General features: G+C 48.9%; 4 non-coding genes across 4 annotated transcripts; all 4 read right to left on the bottom strand.

Moving 5' to 3' along the window:
* Positions 1-1435: 1435 nt before the first annotated feature.
* Positions 1436-1518, bottom strand: trnal-cag (transfer RNA leucine (anticodon CAG)). Its single transcript has one exon. It is a non-coding gene; the product is annotated as a tRNA-Leu (tRNA).
* A 4032-nt stretch (positions 1519-5550) lies between these two features.
* Positions 5551-5633, bottom strand: trnal-cag (transfer RNA leucine (anticodon CAG)). The gene has a single exon. It is a non-coding gene; the product is annotated as a tRNA-Leu (tRNA).
* A 4032-nt stretch (positions 5634-9665) lies between these two features.
* Positions 9666-9748, bottom strand: trnal-cag (transfer RNA leucine (anticodon CAG)). The gene has a single exon. It is a non-coding gene; the product is annotated as a tRNA-Leu (tRNA).
* Positions 9749-13780: 4032 nt separating this feature from the next.
* On the bottom strand, positions 13781-13863 carry trnal-cag (transfer RNA leucine (anticodon CAG)). The gene has a single exon. It is a non-coding gene; the product is annotated as a tRNA-Leu (tRNA).
* Between the last annotated feature and the right edge of the window lie 2190 nt (positions 13864-16053).

Here is a 16053-nt window from a genome sequence, read left to right as displayed (position 1 = left end):
AAACACCGTTGTCATTTTCTTGCCAGCCGGCGGTATTTCTTGTGCAGCGATGAGCCCGATTTGTATTTCGTATTTCGCAAGTTGTGTGAATTTCTTGAAGTTGAAAGTGAATTCGCTCCAGAAAAGAAATGTCCAGTCGCATGAAAGCCGTGGCTGTTTGTTAAACCGCAGGACAGGACAGCTTGCGTTCTGTTTCTCATGGCGTTCGCAAAGGCGATTCCTGCCTTTAAAACTGCTGTGTCTGCGACTGAAAGTGGCGTGTGTCGCAGCTTCTAAAGTCTTGTTGACGCTCCTCGATGTTGCTTTCTCTCTGCCTAAGGAAGTTCGATTGTCGCGTCGGAACGGGGAGACCTAATCCTTCCAGCTTTAAGCCACCCTTCAGTCTTCTGAAGGGTGTCCGAGTGCTAGCATGTGATTTGGCTTTTTCGGGGGGGAAACGGAGAGCGACATTGAAAAAGGTTACCGCCGCCGCCTCGCCCTCCGTGTTAAATGATCGCAAGCCGGCGGCGGCGGCGCTCCCTGTAGTCGTGGCCGAGCGGTTAAGGCGAAGGGCTAGAAAGCCATTGGGGACTCCCCGCGTCGGCTCGAATCCTGCCGACTACGGCGCCCTTCTCCTGTCGCTTCGGCCTGCCCAGAAAAAGGCGGAGTGCCGTTTCTCTCTTCCTGCTTCTTGTACAAACGCTTAATCGCTTGGACCTGCTGCCTTGGAAGTAATGTCTTTAACATCCACCAGTGACATTTCACAGCTGGAAGCACACAGCCACGCTTTTGGCATTGGCATGTCTTGCGCCCTACTTCCAGCCTTTGAAGACCTAATTATTCAAACTGAAAGAACCGGCTGAATGAGTGTTTGCAGTGCACCAGGAGGAGCAGGGACCATAGCATTGGAGGGGTGAGGATGGCGGAGATGGAAACGTTTTCATGCGCTCCTCTGGGAGGAATGAAAAGAAAAGACGAAACCGGAAACAGTAGTAGCCGCAAGAGGAAGTGTCTTCAAGCGCCAAGCAAGCGCTCCTCGTTAGTATAGTGGTGCGTATCCCCGCCTGTCACGTGGGAGACCAGGGATGGATTGCTTGACGGCGAGCCAGGTTGCTTTTCTCCCATCAGATTCCAACCGCTAATGCTAACGCAGTGTGTGGGAGCTTACATGCTTTTCCTTTCCCGTCTTTTTCGGACGACTATTCCAAAGGGGTAACCTGAAGGAATAGGGGCCTGAAGACACGAGGCATTCTTAAACCAGCACTGGGCTGCACGGCCTTCTGTTGTGATCAGGTTATATTCGAGTGAAAAAGCCAGAGCATCCGCTTCCATCCTATGGAGCACGAGCTAAATCGGAAGAGGCAGGGGATACACCTACGCCTATCGGCGCACGTTCCCTGCGTCAGGCTGCTTCACCCATTTGCACCCGACTGGAGACGGCACTGAGCAAGCTTTTTGTCAGGAGTGGGATTCGAACCCACGCCTCCAGGGGAGACTGCGACCTGAACGCAGCGCCTTAGACCGCTCGGCCATCCTGACGCTGGCCCCTAATCCCGGGGCGGTCTGATGAGCCACCGCGATCCCACTACGCTCCTCGAGTATCGCACTGTTATTAATACTACATTGTGACTCCAGCATTAAAATGTTTGGAAAATGTGTCGGCTTTTATAATCCAGTGTAGAGCAGCATGTGATGATTTGTGCTACAACACCAAGCGCTCAAAGTGACGTCTGCGTTTGTCGTTGAAACTTTCAACTCTTTCATCACTTATGTAGGAAATAAAAAGAGCAGTTGTGCGCCACACGCAGAGCGGCCGTCAGCAGAGTGGCGCAGCGGAAGCGTGCTGGGCCCATAACCCAGAGGTCGATGGATCGAAACCATCCTCTGCTACGTGTGTCCTATGCATGATTCATAATCATGCCATTGGGTTAGCAAAGTGCCTTCAAATAGTCTGCATCTCCCTTTCTTTAAGTTCTGTCCTGAGTTTCTCTCTCGTGTGTGTTTGTGCAAGCTTGACACTTGCGGGACTCTTTAATCTTCACCAATACGGAGATGACCAAATGTGTCTTCGGTTGTTCTGAGGTCTTTGATAGTTTCTTCGAATGCTTCAACTGAACCTCGAAATCGAAGCAGTTATGTTTATATTGATTTCTCGCGTTAATCATTACGAACCAGGAACAGCCAGCACACTCGGTCGCATTAGTAATTATGTCACGTCTCTACTTAGCAGAGCATTCAAAGGCCCACTGGAAGTAGTAAAGCACTAAAACACTGCAAAACTGAACTCGGGAAAATCATACTGGGAGCTCTGAGCGATGTCTGCATCCAAGCCATCCAATACGGACTCTGAAACCTTGGAATATCAACACTATGATGCGCTACCTTTTACCTGGAGCAAAAGGATGGAATTAGAAGAATGCTTACCGCAGGATACAACTGTGCCGCTGTTATTTGGAGCACGGTTTTCACTTGCATGAAAACTACAGCAGAACGTTGAAGGATGATCACTGAGAAGTCCACAATGCTGAGGAGATTGTAGGTCGTACATTTCAATGATTACTGACATTTGCGCTGCTGGAGGTACAGTAATCAACAAAGAACAGGGTGTGCTACTCTCGAATCCGGTCAGCACATGATGAAAAGCCAGGAAGTATACCTTGTCAAATTGCCGTCAACAGGGACAAGTTAACCACCTGCGCCACCGGCACCCGGCTAGCTCTGTCGGTAGAGCATGAGACTCTTAATCTCAGGGTCGTGGGTTCGAGCCCCACGTTGGGCGGTGCCCGTCTCCTTATTAACAAAGTTTCCCGCTCATCCTTGAACCTCTTACACCTCGATGGTACCGAGCACTGCGTTTTAATGCACAGGTGTGATCAAACTGAGATGAAAAGGGCGTATCTAGCTCCTTGCCCGAGAGATAAATCAAAGGTTCCGCAGATAATCCCTTGGCTCCGGTCACCCGGACGCAGATAGGAGCTGCAGCCATCATAACTTGTATGAAAACTAAGAAGAGCTCCTGTCTATTTACAGTTTCATTTACTCTAGCGTTTCCTTAAACATTGCGTGTACGAAGGCTAAGAAATTGGAGAGCTATTCTAATACAATAACTATTAGGAATCTTTTCGCCATAACAGTTTCACTGTGATTTTGCAGGTAACACGTACGTTGGGAAAACATTTTGAACGCGATCAATAACCGCACTGGAAAAATGTGGGAAAGAAAGGGCGAAAAGCGACTCTTCAACATGTGGAAATATCTTCCTGAGCGGAGCCCTCTTCTCGAAGCTCAACACTCTGCAAGAGTCACTTCTCCCAACTTGCGCCCGCAGGTTTCCGTAGTGTGCCTGCAAAGAGCCATCCGCTTGAGACAGGCGCACCTCCCGATTTCATTGAACTAAGCTAGATGCACAATTTCTAATGCAGCCTTCATCACAATAGACAGTTCATTTCTCGAAAGCTTGTCATGTAAAAAAAGGAAACAAAGAACGAAAACGTATAGCTGACAATCTTCTGAAGCTGCAGATTCAGCTTTGGGGAAATGGACATTTTATGTATGCAGATGCTTTTCAAGCGCTGGTTTTAGAACGTCGCTGTGCTTCCAGCATCCTTTTCAGCCTTCTAAACTGGCTACCGAGGTGGCGATCACTTTGTAAAGCGGTTGAGAGGCCGGAGCTGCTCAAACCGCTCTTGCCGTTTCCCATCAATCAAAAGCACTATGTTGTTTCTTTGTATGGAAAGCTTTTCAAGTCTGGCATCGACACGCACCTTTCCTGAAACGTCCAAAGGGTGAATGCTTCGCAAAGAAATCCAGTCTACCTTCAGGGGGCATGATGTTGAAATCGGAATGAGCCCTGGGTGGGCTTGAAGCAGCAGCTGTTCAGTTAACAGCTGCACAGAAACGCACCCCGCTTGCTTTGTATCATTCGCAAGTTTGTGGTTAAAGAGTAAAAAAGGCTGGAATTCTTCTGCCAGCCGGCAGGATTTCTTCTGCACTCACCCAGAAAAGCCAAGAATTGTATTTCATCTTTCGCAAGCTGTATTTTCCAGGAGGAGAATGAATACTTGCATTAAACTGAATCAAGCCGACAGAGACGCACAGCCGTTGTTTTTCTCCATGGGAAGTTTTTCGTTAAGGAAAAACACCGTTGTCATTTTCTTGCCAGCCGGCGGTATTTCTTGTGCAGCGATGAGCCCGATTTGTATTTCGTATTTCGCAAGTTGTGTGAATTTCTTGAAGTTGAAAGTGAATTCGCTCCAGAAAAGAAATGTCCAGTCGCATGAAAGCCGTGGCTGTTTGTTAAACCGCAGGACAGGACAGCTTGCGTTCTGTTTCTCATGGCGTTCGCAAAGGCGATTCCTGCCTTTAAAACTGCTGTGTCTGCGACTGAAAGTGGCGTGTGTCGCAGCTTCTAAAGTCTTGTTGACGCTCCTCGATGTTGCTTTCTCTCTGCCTAAGGAAGTTCGATTGTCGCGTCGGAACGGGGAGACCTAATCCTTCCAGCTTTAAGCCACCCTTCAGTCTTCTGAAGGGTGTCCGAGTGCTAGCATGTGATTTGGCTTTTTCGGGGGGGAAACGGAGAGCGACATTGAAAAAGGTTACCGCCGCCGCCTCGCCCTCCGTGTTAAATGATCGCAAGCCGGCGGCGGCGGCGCTCCCTGTAGTCGTGGCCGAGCGGTTAAGGCGAAGGGCTAGAAAGCCATTGGGGACTCCCCGCGTCGGCTCGAATCCTGCCGACTACGGCGCCCTTCTCCTGTCGCTTCGGCCTGCCCAGAAAAAGGCGGAGTGCCGTTTCTCTCTTCCTGCTTCTTGTACAAACGCTTAATCGCTTGGACCTGCTGCCTTGGAAGTAATGTCTTTAACATCCACCAGTGACATTTCACAGCTGGAAGCACACAGCCACGCTTTTGGCATTGGCATGTCTTGCGCCCTACTTCCAGCCTTTGAAGACCTAATTATTCAAACTGAAAGAACCGGCTGAATGAGTGTTTGCAGTGCACCAGGAGGAGCAGGGACCATAGCATTGGAGGGGTGAGGATGGCGGAGATGGAAACGTTTTCATGCGCTCCTCTGGGAGGAATGAAAAGAAAAGACGAAACCGGAAACAGTAGTAGCCGCAAGAGGAAGTGTCTTCAAGCGCCAAGCAAGCGCTCCTCGTTAGTATAGTGGTGCGTATCCCCGCCTGTCACGTGGGAGACCAGGGATGGATTGCTTGACGGCGAGCCAGGTTGCTTTTCTCCCATCAGATTCCAACCGCTAATGCTAACGCAGTGTGTGGGAGCTTACATGCTTTTCCTTTCCCGTCTTTTTCGGACGACTATTCCAAAGGGGTAACCTGAAGGAATAGGGGCCTGAAGACACGAGGCATTCTTAAACCAGCACTGGGCTGCACGGCCTTCTGTTGTGATCAGGTTATATTCGAGTGAAAAAGCCAGAGCATCCGCTTCCATCCTATGGAGCACGAGCTAAATCGGAAGAGGCAGGGGATACACCTACGCCTATCGGCGCACGTTCCCTGCGTCAGGCTGCTTCACCCATTTGCACCCGACTGGAGACGGCACTGAGCAAGCTTTTTGTCAGGAGTGGGATTCGAACCCACGCCTCCAGGGGAGACTGCGACCTGAACGCAGCGCCTTAGACCGCTCGGCCATCCTGACGCTGGCCCCTAATCCCGGGGCGGTCTGATGAGCCACCGCGATCCCACTACGCTCCTCGAGTATCGCACTGTTATTAATACTACATTGTGACTCCAGCATTAAAATGTTTGGAAAATGTGTCGGCTTTTATAATCCAGTGTAGAGCAGCATGTGATGATTTGTGCTACAACACCAAGCGCTCAAAGTGACGTCTGCGTTTGTCGTTGAAACTTTCAACTCTTTCATCACTTATGTAGGAAATAAAAAGAGCAGTTGTGCGCCACACGCAGAGCGGCCGTCAGCAGAGTGGCGCAGCGGAAGCGTGCTGGGCCCATAACCCAGAGGTCGATGGATCGAAACCATCCTCTGCTACGTGTGTCCTATGCATGATTCATAATCATGCCATTGGGTTAGCAAAGTGCCTTCAAATAGTCTGCATCTCCCTTTCTTTAAGTTCTGTCCTGAGTTTCTCTCTCGTGTGTGTTTGTGCAAGCTTGACACTTGCGGGACTCTTTAATCTTCACCAATACGGAGATGACCAAATGTGTCTTCGGTTGTTCTGAGGTCTTTGATAGTTTCTTCGAATGCTTCAACTGAACCTCGAAATCGAAGCAGTTATGTTTATATTGATTTCTCGCGTTAATCATTACGAACCAGGAACAGCCAGCACACTCGGTCGCATTAGTAATTATGTCACGTCTCTACTTAGCAGAGCATTCAAAGGCCCACTGGAAGTAGTAAAGCACTAAAACACTGCAAAACTGAACTCGGGAAAATCATACTGGGAGCTCTGAGCGATGTCTGCATCCAAGCCATCCAATACGGACTCTGAAACCTTGGAATATCAACACTATGATGCGCTACCTTTTACCTGGAGCAAAAGGATGGAATTAGAAGAATGCTTACCGCAGGATACAACTGTGCCGCTGTTATTTGGAGCACGGTTTTCACTTGCATGAAAACTACAGCAGAACGTTGAAGGATGATCACTGAGAAGTCCACAATGCTGAGGAGATTGTAGGTCGTACATTTCAATGATTACTGACATTTGCGCTGCTGGAGGTACAGTAATCAACAAAGAACAGGGTGTGCTACTCTCGAATCCGGTCAGCACATGATGAAAAGCCAGGAAGTATACCTTGTCAAATTGCCGTCAACAGGGACAAGTTAACCACCTGCGCCACCGGCACCCGGCTAGCTCTGTCGGTAGAGCATGAGACTCTTAATATCAGGGTCGTGGGTTCGAGCCCCACGTTGGGCGGTGCCCGTCTCCTTATTAACAAAGTTTCCCGCTCATCCTTGAACCTCTTACACCTCGATGGTACCGAGCACTGCGTTTTAATGCACAGGTGTGATCAAACTGAGATGAAAAGGGCGTATCTAGCTCCTTGCCCGAGAGATAAATCAAAGGTTCCGCAGATAATCCCTTGGCTCCGGTCACCCGGACGCAGATAGGAGCTGCAGCCATCATAACTTGTATGAAAACTAAGAAGAGCTCCTGTCTATTTACAGTTTCATTTACTCTAGCGTTTCCTTAAACATTGCGTGTACGAAGGCTAAGAAATTGGAGAGCTATTCTAATACAATAACTATTAGGAATCTTTTCGCCATAACAGTTTCACTGTGATTTTGCAGGTAACACGTACGTTGGGAAAACATTTTGAACGCGATCAATAACCGCACTGGAAAAATGTGGGAAAGAAAGGGCGAAAAGCGACTCTTCAACATGTGGAAATATCTTCCTGAGCGGAGCCCTCTTCTCGAAGCTCAACACTCTGCAAGAGTCACTTCTCCCAACTTGCGCCCGCAGGTTTCCGTAGTGTGCCTGCAAAGAGCCATCCGCTTGAGACAGGCGCACCTCCCGATTTCATTGAACTAAGCTAGATGCACAATTTCTAATGCAGCCTTCATCACAATAGACAGTTCATTTCTCGAAAGCTTGTCATGTAAAAAAAGGAAACAAAGAACGAAAACGTATAGCTGACAATCTTCTGAAGCTGCAGATTCAGCTTTGGGGAAATGGACATTTTATGTATGCAGATGCTTTTCAAGCGCTGGTTTTAGAACGTCGCTGTGCTTCCAGCATCCTTTTCAGCCTTCTAAACTGGCTACCGAGGTGGCGATCACTTTGTAAAGCGGTTGAGAGGCCGGAGCTGCTCAAACCGCTCTTGCCGTTTCCCATCAATCAAAAGCACTATGTTGTTTCTTTGTATGGAAAGCTTTTCAAGTCTGGCATCGACACGCACCTTTCCTGAAACGTCCAAAGGGTGAATGCTTCGCAAAGAAATCCAGTCTACCTTCAGGGGGCATGATGTTGAAATCGGAATGAGCCCTGGGTGGGCTTGAAGCAGCAGCTGTTCAGTTAACAGCTGCACAGAAACGCACCCCGCTTGCTTTGTATCATTCGCAAGTTTGTGGTTAAAGAGTAAAAAAGGCTGGAATTCTTCTGCCAGCCGGCAGGATTTCTTCTGCACTCACCCAGAAAAGCCAAGAATTGTATTTCATCTTTCGCAAGCTGTATTTTCCAGGAGGAGAATGAATACTTGCATTAAACTGAATCAAGCCGACAGAGACGCACAGCCGTTGTTTTTCTCCATGGGAAGTTTTTCGTTAAGGAAAAACACCGTTGTCATTTTCTTGCCAGCCGGCGGTATTTCTTGTGCAGCGATGAGCCCGATTTGTATTTCGTATTTCGCAAGTTGTGTGAATTTCTTGAAGTTGAAAGTGAATTCGCTCCAGAAAAGAAATGTCCAGTCGCATGAAAGCCGTGGCTGTTTGTTAAACCGCAGGACAGGACAGCTTGCGTTCTGTTTCTCATGGCGTTCGCAAAGGCGATTCCTGCCTTTAAAACTGCTGTGTCTGCGACTGAAAGTGGCGTGTGTCGCAGCTTCTAAAGTCTTGTTGACGCTCCTCGATGTTGCTTTCTCTCTGCCTAAGGAAGTTCGATTGTCGCGTCGGAACGGGGAGACCTAATCCTTCCAGCTTTAAGCCACCCTTCAGTCTTCTGAAGGGTGTCCGAGTGCTAGCATGTCATTTGGCTTTTTCGGGGGGGAAACGGAGAGCGACATTGAAAAAGGTTACCGCCGCCGCCTCGCCCTCCGTGTTAAATGATCGCAAGCCGGCGGCGGCGGCGCTCCCTGTAGTCGTGGCCGAGCGGTTAAGGCGAAGGGCTAGAAAGCCATTGGGGACTCCCCGCGTCGGCTCGAATCCTGCCGACTACGGCGCCCTTCTCCTGTCGCTTCGGCCTGCCCAGAAAAAGGCGGAGTGCCGTTTCTCTCTTCCTGCTTCTTGTACAAACGCTTAATCGCTTGGACCTGCTGCCTTGGAAGTAATGTCTTTAACATCCACCAGTGACATTTCACAGCTGGAAGCACACAGCCACGCTTTTGGCATTGGCATGTCTTGCGCCCTACTTCCAGCCTTTGAAGACCTAATTATTCAAACTGAAAGAACCGGCTGAATGAGTGTTTGCAGTGCACCAGGAGGAGCAGGGACCATAGCATTGGAGGGGTGAGGATGGCGGAGATGGAAACGTTTTCATGCGCTCCTCTGGGAGGAATGAAAAGAAAAGACGAAACCGGAAACAGTAGTAGCCGCAAGAGGAAGTGTCTTCAAGCGCCAAGCAAGCGCTCCTCGTTAGTATAGTGGTGCGTATCCCCGCCTGTCACGTGGGAGACCAGGGATGGATTGCTTGACGGCGAGCCAGGTTGCTTTTCTCCCATCAGATTCCAACCGCTAATGCTAACGCAGTGTGTGGGAGCTTACATGCTTTTCCTTTCCCGTCTTTTTCGGACGACTATTCCAAAGGGGTAACCTGAAGGAATAGGGGCCTGAAGACACGAGGCATTCTTAAACCAGCACTGGGCTGCACGGCCTTCTGTTGTGATCAGGTTATATTCGAGTCAAAAAGCCAGAGCATCCGCTTCCATCCTATGGAGCACGAGCTAAATCGGAAGAGGCAGGGGATACACCTACGCCTATCGGCGCACGTTCCCTGCGTCAGGCTGCTTCACCCATTTGCACCCGACTGGAGACGGCACTGAGCAAGCTTTTTGTCAGGAGTGGGATTCGAACCCACGCCTCCAGGGGAGACTGCGACCTGAACGCAGCGCCTTAGACCGCTCGGCCATCCTGACGCTGGCCCCTAATCCCGGGGCGGTCTGATGAGCCACCGCGATCCCACTACGCTCCTCGAGTATCGCACTGTTATTAATACTACATTGTGACTCCAGCATTAAAATGTTTGGAAAATGTGTCGGCTTTTATAATCCAGTGTAGAGCAGCATGTGATGATTTGTGCTACAACACCAAGCGCTCAAAGTGACGTCTGCGTTTGTCGTTGAAACTTTCAACTCTTTCATCACTTATGTAGGAAATAAAAAGAGCAGTTGTGCGCCACGCGCAGAGCGGCCGTCAGCAGAGTGGCGCAGCGGAAGCGTGCTGGGCCCATAACCCAGAGGTCGATGGATCGAAACCATCCTCTGCTACGTGTGTCCTATGCATGATTCATAATCATGCCATTGGGTTAGCAAAGTGCCTTCAAATAGTCTGCATCTCCCTTTCTTTAAGTTCTGTCCTGAGTTTCTCTCTCGTGTGTGTTTGTGCAAGCTTGACACTTGCGGGACTCTTTAATCTTCACCAATACGGAGATGACCAAATGTGTCTTCGGTTGTTCTGAGGTCTTTGATAGTTTCTTCGAATGCTTCAACTGAACCTCGAAATCGAAGCAGTTATGTTTATATTGATTTCTCGCGTTAATCATTACGAACCAGGAACAGCCAGCACACTCGGTCGCATTAGTAATTATGTCACGTCTCTACTTAGCAGAGCATTCAAAGGCCCACTGGAAGTAGTAAAGCACTAAAACACTGCAAAACTGAACTCGGGAAAATCATACTGGGAGCTCTGAGCGATGTCTGCATCCAAGCCATCCAATACGGACTCTGAAACCTTGGAATATCAACACTATGATGCGCTACCTTTTACCTGGAGCAAAAGGATGGAATTAGAAGAATGCTTACCGCAGGATACAACTGTGCCGCTGTTATTTGGAGCACGGTTTTCACTTGCATGAAAACTACAGCAGAACGTTGAAGGATGATCACTGAGAAGTCCACAATGCTGAGGAGATTGTAGGTCGTACATTTCAATGATTACTGACATTTGCGCTGCTGGAGGTACAGTAATCAACAAAGAACAGGGTGTGCTACTCTCGAATCCGGTCAGCACATGATGAAAAGCCAGGAAGAATACCTTGTCAAATTGCCGTCAATAGGGACAAGTTAACCACCTGCGCCACCGGCACCCGGCTAGCTCAGTCGGTAGAGCATGAGACTCTTAATCTCAGGGTCGTGGGTTCGAGCCCCACGTTGGGCGGTGCCCGTCTCCTTATTAACAAAGTTTCCCGCTCATCCTTGAACCTCTTACACCTCGATGGTACCGAGCACTGCGTTTTAATGCACAGGTGTGATCAAACTGAGATGAAAAGGGCGTATCTAGCTCCTTGCCCGAGAGATAAATCAAAGGTTCCGCAGATAATCCCTTGGCTCCGGTCACCCGGACGCAGATAGGAGCTGCAGCCATCATAACTTGTATGAAAACTAAGAAGAGCTCCTGTCTATTTACAGTTTCATTTACTCTAGCGTTTCCTTAAACATTGCGTGTACGAAGGCTAAGAAATTGGAGAGCTATTCTAATACAATAACTATTAGGAATCTTTTCGGCATAACAGTTTCACTGTGATTTTGCAGGTAACACGTACGTTGGGAAAACATTTTGAACGCGATCAATAACCGCACTGGAAAAATGTGGGAAAGAAAGGGCGAAAAGCGACTCTTCAACATGTGGAAATATCTTCCTGAGCGGAGCCCTCTTCTCGAAGCTCAACACTCTGCAAGAGTCACTTCTCCCAACTTGCGCCCGCAGGTTTCCGTAGTGTGCCTGCAACGAGCCATCCGCTTGAGACAGGCGCACCTCCCGATTTCATTGAACTAAGCTAGATGCACAATTTCTAATGCAGCCTTCATCACAATAGACAGTTCATTTCTCGAAAGCTTGTCATGTAAAAAAAGGAAACAAAGAACGAAAACGTATAGCTGACAATCTTCTGAAGCTGCAGATTCAGCTTTGGGGAAATGGACATTTTATGTATGCAGATGCTTTTCAAGCGCTGGTTTTAGAACGTCGCTGTGCTTCCAGCATCCTTTTCAGCCTTCTAAACTGGCTACCGAGGTGGCGATCACTTTGTAAAGCGGTTGAGAGGCCGGAGCTGCTCAAACCGCTCTTGCCGTTTCCCATCAATCAAAAGCACTATGTTGTTTCTTTGTATGGAAAGCTTTTCAAGTCTGGCATCGACACGCACCTTTCCTGAAACGTCCAAAGGGTGAATGCTTCGCAAAGAAATCCAGTCTACCTTCAGGGGGCATGATGTTGAAATCGGAATGAGCCCTGGGTGGGCTTGAAGCAGCAGCTGTTCAGTTAACAGCTGCACAGAAACGCACCCCGCTTGCTTTGTATCATTCGCAAGTTTGTGGTTAAAGAGTAAAAAAGGCTGGAATTCTTCTGCCAGCCGGCAGGATTTCTTCTGCACTCACCCAGAAAAGCCAAGAATTGTATTTCATCTTTCGCAAGCTGTATTTTCCAGGAGGAGAATGAATACTTGCATTAAACTGAATCAAGCCGACAGAGACGCACAGCCGTTGTTTTTCTCCATGGGAAGTTTTTCGTTAAGGAAAAACACCGTTGTCATTTTCTTGCCAGCCGGCGGTATTTCTTGTGCAGCGATGAGCCCGATTTGTATTTCGTATTTCGCAAGTTGTGTGAATTTCTTGAAGTTGAAAGTGAATTCGCTCCAGAAAAGAAATGTCCAGTCGCATGAAAGCCGTGGCTGTTTGTTAAACCGCAGGACAGGACAGCTTGCGTTCTGTTTCTCATGGCGTTCGCAAAGGCGATTCCTGCCTTTAAAACTGCTGTGTCTGCGACTGAAAGTGGCGTGTGTCGCAGCTTCTAAAGTCTTGTTGACGCTCCTCGATGTTGCTTTCTCTCTGCCTAAGGAAGTTCGATTGTCGCGTCGGAACGGGGAGACCTAATCCTTCCAGCCTTAAGCCACCCTTCAGTCTTCTGAAGGGTGTCCGAGTGCTAGCATGTGATTTGGCTTTTTCGGGGGGGAAACGGAGAGCGACATTGAAAAAGGTTACCGCCGCCGCCTCGCCCTCCGTGTTAAATGATCGCAAGCCGGCGGCGGCGGCGCTCCCTGTAGTCGTGGCCGAGCGGTTAAGGCGAAGGGCTAGAAAGCCATTGGGGACTCCCCGCGTCGGCTCGAATCCTGCCGACTACGGCGCCCTTCTCCTGTCGCTTCGGCCTGCCCAGAAAAAGGCGGAGTGCCGTTTCTCTCTTCCTGCTTCTTGTACAAACGCTTAATCGCTTGGACCTGCTGCCTTGGAAGTAATGTCTTTAACATCCACCAGTGACATTTCACAGCTGGAAGCACACAGCCACGCTTTTGGCATTGGCATGTCTTGCGCCCTACTTCCAGCCTTTGAAGACCTAATTATTCAAACTGAAAGAACCGGCTGAATGAGTGTTTGCAGTGCACCAGGAGGAGCAGGGACCATAGCATTGGAGGGGTGAGGATGGCGGAGATGGAAACGTTTTCATGCGCTCCTCTGGGAGGAATGAAAAGAAAAGACGAAACCGGAAACAGTAGTAGCCGCAAGAGGAAGTGTCTTCAAGCGCCAAGCAAGCGCTCCTCGTTAGTATAGTGGTGCGTATCCCCGCCTGTCACGTGGGAGACCAGGGATGGATTGCTTGACGGCGAGCCAGGTTGCTTTTCTCCCATCAGATTCCAACCGCTAATGCTAACGCAGTGTGTGGGAGCTTACATGCTTTTCCTTTCCCGTCTTTTTCGGACGACTATTCCAAAGGGGTAACCTGAAGGAATAGGGGCCTGAAGACACGAGGCATTCTTAAACCAGCACTGGGCTGCACGGCCTTCTGTTGTGATCAGGTTATATTCGAGTCAAAAAGCCAGAGCATCCGCTTCCATCCTATGGAGCACGAGCTAAATCGGAAGAGGCAGGGGATACACCTACGCCTATCGGCGCACGTTCCCTGCGTCAGGCTGCTTCACCCATTTGCACCCGACTGGAGACGGCACTGAGCAAGCTTTTTGTCAGGAGTGGGATTCGAACCCACGCCTCCAGGGGAGACTGCGACCTGAACGCAGCGCCTTAGACCGCTCGGCCATCCTGACGCTGGCCCCTAATCCCGGGGCGGTCTGATGAGCCACCGCGATCCCACTACGCTCCTCGAGTATCGCACTGTTATTAATACTACATTGTGACTCCAGCATTAAAATGTTTGGAAAATGTGTCGGCTTTTATAATCCAGTGTAGAGCAGCATGTGATGATTTGTGCTACAACACCAAGCGCTCAAAGTGACGTCTGCGTTTGTCGTTGAAACTTTCAACTCTTTCATCACTTATGTAGGAAATAAAAAGAGCAGTTGTGCGCCACGCGCAGAGCGGCCGTCAGCAGAGTGGCGCAGCGGAAGCGTGCTGGGCCCATAACCCAGAGGTCGATGGATCGAAACCATCCTCTGCTACGTGTGTCCTATGCATGATTCATAATCATGCCATTGGGTTAGCAAAGTGCCTTCAAATAGTCTGCATCTCCCTTTCTTTAAGTTCTGTCCTGAGTTTCTCTCTCGTGTGTGTTTGTGCAAGCTTGACACTTGCGGGACTCTTTAATCTTCACCAATACGGAGATGACCAAATGTGTCTTCGGTTGTTCTGAGGTCTTTGATAGTTTCTTCGAATGCTTCAACTGAACCTCGAAATCGAAGCAGTTATGTTTATATTGATTTCTCGCGTTAATCATTACGAACCAGGAACAGCCAGCACACTCGGTCGCATTAGTAATTATGTCACGTCTCTACTTAGCAGAGCATTCAAAGGCCCACTGGAAGTAGTAAAGCACTAAAACACTGCAAAACTGAACTCGGGAAAATCATACTGGGAGCTCTGAGCGATGTCTGCATCCAAGCCATCCAATACGGACTCTGAAACCTTGGAATATCAACACTATGATGCGCTACCTTTTACCTGGAGCAAAACGATGGAATTAGAAGAATGCTTACCGCAGGATACAACTGTGCCGCTGTTATTTGGAGCACGGTTTTCACTTGCATGAAAACTACAGCAGAACGTTGAAGGATGATCACTGAGAAGTCCACAATGCTGAGGAGATTGTAGGTCGTACATTTCAATGATTACTGACATTTGCGCTGCTGGAGGTACAGTAATCAACAAAGAACAGGGTGTGCTACTCTCGAATCCGGTCAGCACATGATGAAAAGCCAGGAAGTATACCTTGTCAAATTGCCGTCAACAGGGACAAGTTAACCACCTGCGCCACCGGCACCCGGCTAGCTCAGTCGGTAGAGCATGAGACTCTTAATATCAGGGTCGTGGGTTCGAGCCCCACGTTGGGCGGTGCCCGTCTCCTTATTAACAAAGTTTCCCGCTCATCCTTGAACCTCTTACACCTCGATGGTACCGAGCACTGCGTTTTAATGCACAGGTGTGATCAAACTGAGATGAAAAGGGCGTATCTAGCTCCTTGCCCGAGAGATAAATCAAAGGTTCCGCAGATAATCCCTTGGCTCCGGTCACCCGGACGCAGATAGGAGCTGCAGCCATCATAACTTGTATGAAAACTAAGAAGAGCTCCTGTCTATTTACAGTTTCATTTACTCTAGCGTTTCCTTAAACATTGCGTGTACGAAGGCTAAGAAATTGGAGAGCTATTCTAATACAATAACTATTAGGAATCTTTTCGCCATAACAGTTTCACTGTGATTTTGCAGGTAACACGTACGTTGGGAAAACATTTTGAACGCGATCAATAACCGCACTGGAAAAATGTGGGAAAGAAAGGGCGAAAAGCGACTCTTCAACATGTGGAAATATCTTCCTGAGCGGAGCCCTCTTCTCGAAGCTCAACACTCTGCAAGAGTCACTTCTCCCAACTTGCGCCCGCAGGTTTCCGTAGTGTGCCTGCAAAGAGCCATCCGCTTGAGACAGGCGCACCTCCCGATTTCATTGAACTAAGCTAGATGCACAATTTCTAATGCAGCCTTCATCACAATAGACAGTTCATTTCTCGAAAGCTTGTCATGTAAAAAAAGGAAACAAAGAACGAAAACGTATAGCTGACAATCTTCTGAAGCTGCAGATTCAGCTTTGGGGAAATGGACATTTTATGTATGCAGATGCTTTTCAAGCGCTGGTTTTAGAACGTCGCTGTGCTTCCAGCATCCTTTTCAGCCTTCTAAACTGGCTACCGAGGTGGCGATCACTTTGTAAAGCGGTTGAGAGGCCGGAGCTGCTCAAACCGCTCTTGCCGTTTCCCATCAATCAAAAGCACTATGTTGTTTCTTTGT

The sequence above is a fragment of the Lepisosteus oculatus genome, unplaced genomic scaffold, assembly GCF_040954835.1.
Source record: "Lepisosteus oculatus isolate fLepOcu1 unplaced genomic scaffold, fLepOcu1.hap2 HAP2_SCAFFOLD_39, whole genome shotgun sequence".
Taxonomy (NCBI): Eukaryota; Metazoa; Chordata; class Actinopteri; order Semionotiformes; family Lepisosteidae; genus Lepisosteus; species Lepisosteus oculatus.
Note: the sequence above shows the minus strand (reverse complement) of the source record. Positions and strands in the feature narration are given on the sequence as shown.